A 7,980-nucleotide genomic window follows, 5' to 3' on the forward strand; every position below is an offset into this window, starting at 1 on the left:
ACAATGTTGATAGGCAAGGAAAAATAGGTGTCAGGAGCAAAAAGATGCAGTGAGGGTAAAGACCATGCCTTTAGGTAAAATAGTACAGCTGAAAACTGCCAGGAGCTGTTGCAGTGATGTGAACACCCTGACACTGGTCACAGGTCCATCTGAAAGGTACTGAGCACAACAATCCTCAGCCTTACTGATTCCAAAAAAAAAAAACCTGAGGAAGCAGGGGGCAAAAATTCCTGTGCCCTTAAAAGTCAATTAGGAAGGATAAAGAGAATTAAGTAGTAGTAAAAAAAGGAATGTTGAGATAAAACAAAACAGCAGGTATGGGAAATCAAAAGCTATTGTGACAGCCCCAGAATACAATCCCAGTAATATATTGCACCAGAAAGACCTCAGACAATGAATAGTGAGAGCACCATCGTGCCACTGCACTCCATTACTTTAGCTAATAGAATGATCTGAACTGAACAAGGCTGGGAAGATTTTTAAAGTAATTAGCAAACCTGTTAGTGCCCATTTTTCTTCTGCACAACACATGAACAAAAGAAAAGCAGATGCAGCTATTAGGTGAAAGTAACAGGGAAAAAAAAGTGGGAAGACGGGCAATGAGTTGGGTAACTCTGCAGAAATAAAAATAGAAATTAATATTTATATTACAAAACCAGAACACAAGGATTTTTAACTTTGCAATAAAAATAACACAGTAATACTCTAATAAATATACAGCACATAATCATCCACATCCAAGTCCTACTAGTAGAGCAGGAACAGAGGAAACATAATGTATACATTCACTCTATATAATTCTTGCAACATTCATTACCTCTGTAAGCAGCTCTGTATGACTTTATCCAGATACCATAAACACAGGGTTGTTTGTTTTTTCTTTAAATCATGTGGAACTTATCCACTGCAAGCTGTTTGTACTGAATCTATGAATTTTACTTATAGCTACAAATGAAGTGCATTTATAATGACATGAACAAGATGTGCCCTTTTCACTTGATTTCAGTGTCTTACTGACCCTCTGGAGTGGAATTGCTCTGAACCTGCTGATGCCCAGCAGCAGATCTTGGTGGTAAGAGCTCATGTTTTTTGGGGTAAGATATAGATGTATGGGTTTGCCATCCTGGCTTGCTGCATTGTCCTAGTCATTGTTATTGCAGAAATCCAACCAGTGCCAAAAGAACCCTGATCAATATGTCTTTGTTGTGTAGCCCTGAATTAACTACATCTCACTTTCCTTTGACAGCGACACAGATCACAGGCAGCTGCTGCTTCCCCTATGAGAAACACGGATTCTGGAAAGCATATTCATTATCTGGCTGTTAAAAGCAATAGAGCATGCAAGCCTCACCCTGCCTGGGTTACCTGAGACATCAACAGCTCCCTTTGATTAAGTGACTGCCAGCTAGTCACCTTCTCACTCTAACCTTGATGTGGCAGCACTGTGACAAGTGCATACAGTGTAATATCACAAAATGTTCACAAATAGATAGCTTAATTTGTTTTAATAGCCCAGTCCCTTGCAGCATTTCAGCAGCAAACTCTGGGTTTGAGGACAGAATATATCAGCTCTTGACATGGAACTTACCTGCAAGCCAGCTGGCAGGAAGCCAAGGAGAATCCTGAGAGGTCCAAAGTTCTCAGTCTTTACCCAGCTTACAGCACTTAATAAATTCCAAAGGAATTCCACCCACCGCCAGCTGCACCATTTTTAAATTGCAGGACTTGGGATCTGATATACTGACTTTAAAATATTACAGCTTCTTAATAGATCCCCTGTAGCTGATGGTTACTTGTGTATCAAAAATACCCTCAAACATGAATGTATTTCTATTTCATAATCAGAAACAAGTAAGACACCACACGTTGAAGTTTGATTTTTATTTCACTCGTCTTGCAGTCGCTGTCAGTCGTCAACTCCCACAATGTTTTCATGGGTCTGAGAACATTTGTGGGGCTTTTTTTTTGAGCTGCTGGAGTAAGATAGTTATGCAGTTTTTACACAAGTAAGAAGAATTCAACCTCTGCAATTGTAAAGAGGAACTCAGAACTTTGAGACTTCATTGGTCCATCGTCACATGATAAACAAGCACATTCTCAGTTATTTTTAAATTTAGCATTATTTTAGAAGTGGACCTGGCACACAATTGCTGAACACCTAATGTTAGAACTCTGAACATTTGGCATTTCTGTTTGAGTTCATGTATCACCTGTAAATCATTTCACTTCCAACTGCCAAGGTTTTAAAAACAGGAATATACAAGATACAGGGAGAACCCAGCCTGAATTTAAAAAAAAGCAGGACAGGATAAAAGCCTGTTGAGCACCGAGAACTCGTCTTCCCAGGCATCATTAAGCAAAGCAGGAGAACGTTGTTTATATATATTTATATAAAATAATTACTTTTCAGCATAGGGCTGGGTTTCCATGCATCGAGATGAAGGTTCATGAGCACAACTAACCTGGGCTCATTTAGAGATAACAACAAAAATTTTAAGTACCTACTAAAGGAAAAAAAAGCTTAACTGATGCTGGTGCTATTTTGATATTATAAAAGGTTCTAAATATAAACTTATCACAGTAATGATTCAGATCAGATAGCATGTACACCTTTCCATAAATAATTTATCTCCTGCAAGCAAACCTCATCTGCTGCTGGCAGCAGGCTGGGATATTGGAATGAGGACAAATGCTTTCTTTAGCAACATAGGGGTTTTCAGCAACTTTCAAGCAAGTTTACAACTCCTATGGTTGAAAAAGTAAATGCATGTTTATCAAAGCAAAGTCCATATATTTGAGATGCTTTTGCTTAGTGGGATCCAGGTCCAAGATCTGAGTTTTTAGGGACAAATGTAACATAAATGGGAAAATTCATACTCTGTTTCACAGCCCAGTGGATGGTACAGGTGTGAAGAAACAAGTTTTCTCTCCTGAAATTTTAGATGGGTGTGCCTTTAACACAGATTGCAACCATGGCTGTATGAAATTATGCAGAAATATACAAAGTAAAGGGAGACTGAGACAATGGAAAGGTGCCACAGGTAGCACCAGGTCCATGTGGAGGTGAAGAGAAATTGAGGAGGGGGAAAAAAGAGATATGCCCTCTTTTATCAAAAACAAGGAGCGCTTTTCTTTAAAAAACAACTTTTTGTCTAGGAGGGAGAATTCCCACTATCCTGTTTCAGACTTCAGTAACTACAGCTGAGAGAGAGCTAAGGCAAAGCAGGGGAAGGGAGAACAGACAGAGGGGCTTGAGGAAAGGAGAAAAGAAAAAGAGAAACAAAAGCATTCAATGAGCTGAGTGGATAAAAATGAAAGCAGGTTTAGGGGTGGCAGGAGGTTTAAAAGCAAATTTACATCAATGAGGGGCTGGAAAAAGTAAAGTCAGGCTGAGGGGCTAGGCCAGCCCCACAGGGCAGGGCCAGTTCTGAGCCCCACACGGAGGTTAACACTTAAATACATGTCAAAATCTGGTCTTTAAACCAAACATAAACTTGCATGAAGCTTGTTGTGCTGTGGGCAATGAGGAGAAGTGTAAGCAAAGCTACAGCTGGGACAGGGACAAGGCAGCACTTGAGTGTGGCATGGCCGCCATCTCCCTCAGCCTCACCTCAGCATCCCTGGTGGATCACGGGCCGCTTCAGTCCCTGGCCACAGTCCGGGCATGGTCATGGAATTCTGTGAGCCACAGGACACATCTCTGAGGGTGACACACTCCATCCTGTCTGACAGCTTCATCCCACGATGAGTTTGTCACAGCAGCCCCATGCCAGGGGGTCATGGGGGCTGTGGGTGCATGAGGGGAAAAAGGGAAACGGACCGGGGATGCGTGAGGGGAAAAAGGCGGGAAACAGACCCAGGGGAGTGTGAGGGGAAAAAGGGAAATGGACCCAGGGGTGTGTGAGGGGAAAAAGGCGGGAAACGGACCCAAGGATGCATTGGGGGGGATAAAGGTGGGAAACGGAGGCCAGGGGTGTGCAAGGGGGAAAAGGCAGGAAACTAGTTTGACTGGGGATGCGTGATGGGAAAAATGATGGGAAACAGGAGCTGGGGTTGCATGAGAGGAAAAAGGCAGGAAATGGGATCAGGGGTGTGTGAGGGGATAAAAGGCAGGATGGTCCCCTAGTACCCTCAGAGTGCACTGTAGTGCCCCATCAGGTGTGAGGAGAGCTACCATCACAGCCCAGACAGCAGCTGCTGGGCAAATCTATCCAATTCCTACCCCTACTGTGAGGGTCAGGGGAATTATAATAATTATTAGTACTAATATTGCTGTTCACAGAATCACTGAGTAACAGCTTGGGAGGAGATCACCCAGTCCAACCCCCTTGCCCAGGCAGGGTTACATGGAGCAGGCGACACAAGAAGGTGTCCAGGTGGGTTTGGAATGTCTCCAGAGATGCAGACTCCAGGCCCTCCCTGGGCACTGTTCCAGTGCTTTGCCACCTTCCATGGAAAAAACTTCTTCCTCATATTGAGATGGAACCTCTTGTGTTTCATTTTACGGCCATTGCTTCTTTTCCTGTTACCGTGCACCACTGAAAAGAGTCTGGCACCATCCTCTGACATCCCTTGGAGACATTTATATGCATTAATGAGATCTCCTCAATCTTCTGTAGACTAAACAGGCCCAGCTCCCTCAGTGTCTCCTCCTAAGCAAGTGGCTTCAGACCCCTCTTCTTCTTTGTGGCCTCCTCTGGACCCTCTCCAGTAGCTCCTTGTCTTTCTTGAGCTGTGGAGACCAGAATAGAACACAATACTCCAGATATGGCCTCACTTGGGCCGAGATTATTATTATTATTATTATTATTATTATTATTATTATTCAGTTATCAATGAGGCTACCCCTCTGTCATGTCTCTTTTCTCACATTAGCACACAGGATTACCCAAGAGATCCTTTAAAACCCAGGCAGTCCTCACAGAGAAGTTTATTTTGTAGGTTATTTTAGATAGCCATTTAGGAATTCCAGACACACACTCCATGTTTTTTCCTGGAGCAATGCAATGACTCGTGTCCTGTAGTCATAGGTTTGCCTGCCTTTCACTGAAGGGAATCCAGCTCCAGGGGCCATGTGCCCAGTTCCATGGAGAGGGACCAGCCTTTCTCCAAAGGCTGTGGTAACCTCTGCTGGCAGCTCCTGGCTGCTACACCAGCTAAGACGTTATTAGAGGTGAGCTTGTACTTAAGTAGACAAAAAGACATCAGAAAAGGTATTTCATATTTCCTTATTCATACTTTAGTATGCATTTGCTACTACAGAGGCTTGGAACTTTTTATTTGAATGTGTATTTTTAAAGCTTCAGTGATTTAAATAAATTAGGACCCTGTTCATCCAAGTATGAACATGTTTATTTCCTCAGACTGCAGCTTTTATTACCAAGCAGGTCTGTAACTGTAGTTTGCAGCTAATCTACATTATTCTGTTTGAAGATGGGGGTACACCATCGAGTGTCATCTGACATACCTGAGGGATGCATTTTATGCATAGGATAATGTCAATAATGCTACTTTTTCTTCAGTGTTTAAACAAACATGTCACACTTGTGACTTATAAGCAACTCTGTCTCACTTCTTCAAATGGTGATATTTCATATCTGTGTAAGACAGGTACTATTCACATCAGTAGGTACATTAAAGGCTCCAGGTCATAAGCTGAAGGAACTGGTCATAAGCTGAAGGAACTACAAATGTTGTCTTTTTGCTCTGAGAAGTTTAAAATCTGAACAGATTTTGGGCAGGACAGGAACAAAATGCAGGCAATGGATATAGGATTCCGATTTACCTGGATTCCTATTAGTGTCCCTTATTCTGTAGGTGCATGCAGAGAGATGGAATACATAGGGGATAAATGAGAGCTGGGTTTTACTGGAAGCTTCTATCACTTTGGCAAGGAATCAGGTGCTAGTCTTCCTTTCAACTATTACCAGTAGAAACAGATTGTCACCTCATCCGTGGAAAACCTAAAACTTGCCTCCCATTCTATTTGCAGCCATAGTGGTCTTCAATCTTCTTAATTGAAATACTTAATAGAAAAGTTTCTATGAGGCAAGATTTCAGCCAGAATTAATTTAATTTTCTCTACTGTGCAGGTTGCTGTTATTTTACCATAGCTGAAACAGCAGCCCACAGCAAGAAACATGCTTCAATCTAAAGGCATCCTGAGAATTCCTGCTTAAGACACATACTTCTAATCTACCAAAACCATGATTTCTAAGAAAAATCTGTGGCCACACAACTGCCTCAAAATGGAAAACATCATGTAGACAATGTGCACGTTGCTACAAGACCTTAATTGACCAAAAATATTAGATAGAGCTGTCTGTTTAATTAGACACGGATCAAAAATGAAGAACTAAGTACTTTCCCATCATTCCCTGCAGGTTTTGAAGTTGGCATTTCCCCCCTCTGCATATAGTTAGTTGTTTGCCTCGGGTTGTAAAGAAATGCAGAGGGCTGTTATTAAAGCACTGATAATTTGCTGAACTCCATCTTTTGTGGAACTTGCTGAGTTAGAAAATTCCTTTTCACCTCCTCCCCCACCCCTCCTTGACTAGAATTGAACTGAAGAACAAATATCACATTATGGTGCTAGGTAAAAGGATTAACTGTGTTTGCAGTTAAGTGACTAGCACAAGACAGAACAAATCCTACAGCTCAAATCTGTCCAGCTAAATGATGAGGGAAATAAAAAAAGCATTTGCTTTTTAAAAGAATATCAGAACAAAGACTCATGTTTAGGATTTGCTGTGCTTTAGTTCTTAATATTCAGAAATTGACTCCCATTATAGTTTGTTAGAAAGTTTTACAAGCCTGGAGATAAAGAATTGCCACTGCAATAAGAGAGATTCTGAGCATGCAGAAAACAGGAGGCCAACTCTTCAACTGTTCAGTGGAGGGCTCAACTCAGAGATCTGCATTTCAGCACTCCAGCAACTGAAAGGAAGGATTTTTATCCAGTTCTCCATGTAGCATCCTAGTGAAGCAGTAGTGGGTTCTTTCAAAGCCAATGGCTCAAGTTAAAATTCAGCAAAGCTGGCAGTTAGAACCTTCCCCTTCTGCCACAGATAACTGTTTCCAAATTGGTACAGCTAAATTCTATAGCTGCTCTTCATTACATGTCAACTGCTACCATTTTTCACTAGCATTAATATTCTTGTAAACTACAGAAATCAGGCAGTATAGAACCCATCCAATTATCCCCAGCACTGACCTCAGTGTAGATAAGCAGAGCTACTTCTCCATCAGGTGCTCTCATTAAATCTGCTGCCAAACACACATCAAACAGCCCAGTCTCTCAGCTGACAAATAAAAAGGAGATGTCAGACACCCACAGAATCACCAGGCTTTTTGCAAGAGGGACGGACATCACTTAAAACACATAGAAGTATTATCAGGAAGCACAGATTTTGACATTTCTCATAATATCTTCCCAACATGAAGCAATCATTTGCATACCTTCCCCTGCTTGATCCACTTTTGCAAAGGGTCTGATCTTTCTGTTAATCACTGATAGAAGCATGCTCTTGTCTTATATTAAATTGACATAGATTTTCTGTTTGCCTCTACTTGGTTGCCTTTTTTACACATATTCAAGTCCTTCTCTGCTCCACGACATTTTTTGGCACAGCTGCTTTGTAGTTCAAAGAAAGACATGAGAAGAGGCAATATTTTGGAACATAAATTTTTACTGATCTAACATGTACAGACACTGGTTGAACAGCACTACCAAGGAAGGAGGATGCAGTTTCTGTCCCATTGAATGGACAAAGGTCACAATGCACTTCTGAACTCATCCTGGTTTTCTAGGAGAGAAAAGGGCCAGGAATTCCCGCCAAGTTGTCCAAATCACATTTGTTCTTATGACTTCTTACAATTACTGCTTCACGCAGTGGTATCACCTGCTAAGGAATTAATACCAAGTTGGGAAAAAAAAAAGCAAGAGCAAGCCATCAGCATCATGACCTCATCAGCCATGGT

General features: G+C 41.6%; 1 long non-coding RNA gene across 1 annotated transcript; it reads right to left on the reverse strand.

Annotated features, from left to right (window-relative positions):
- Positions 1 to 1,866: 1,866 nt before the first annotated feature.
- On the reverse strand, positions 1,867 to 7,387 carry LOC132336316 (uncharacterized). The gene is made up of 2 exons (XR_009488849.1): positions 7,214 to 7,387; positions 1,867 to 4,732 (listed from the first exon to the last, which is right to left on the reverse strand). It is a non-coding gene; the product is annotated as an uncharacterized LOC132336316 (long non-coding RNA).
- Between the last annotated feature and the right edge of the window lie 593 nt (positions 7,388 to 7,980).

Source organism: Haemorhous mexicanus, chromosome 19 (genome assembly GCF_027477595.1).
Source record: "Haemorhous mexicanus isolate bHaeMex1 chromosome 19, bHaeMex1.pri, whole genome shotgun sequence".
In the NCBI taxonomy this organism is placed as follows: Eukaryota; Metazoa; Chordata; class Aves; order Passeriformes; family Fringillidae; genus Haemorhous; species Haemorhous mexicanus.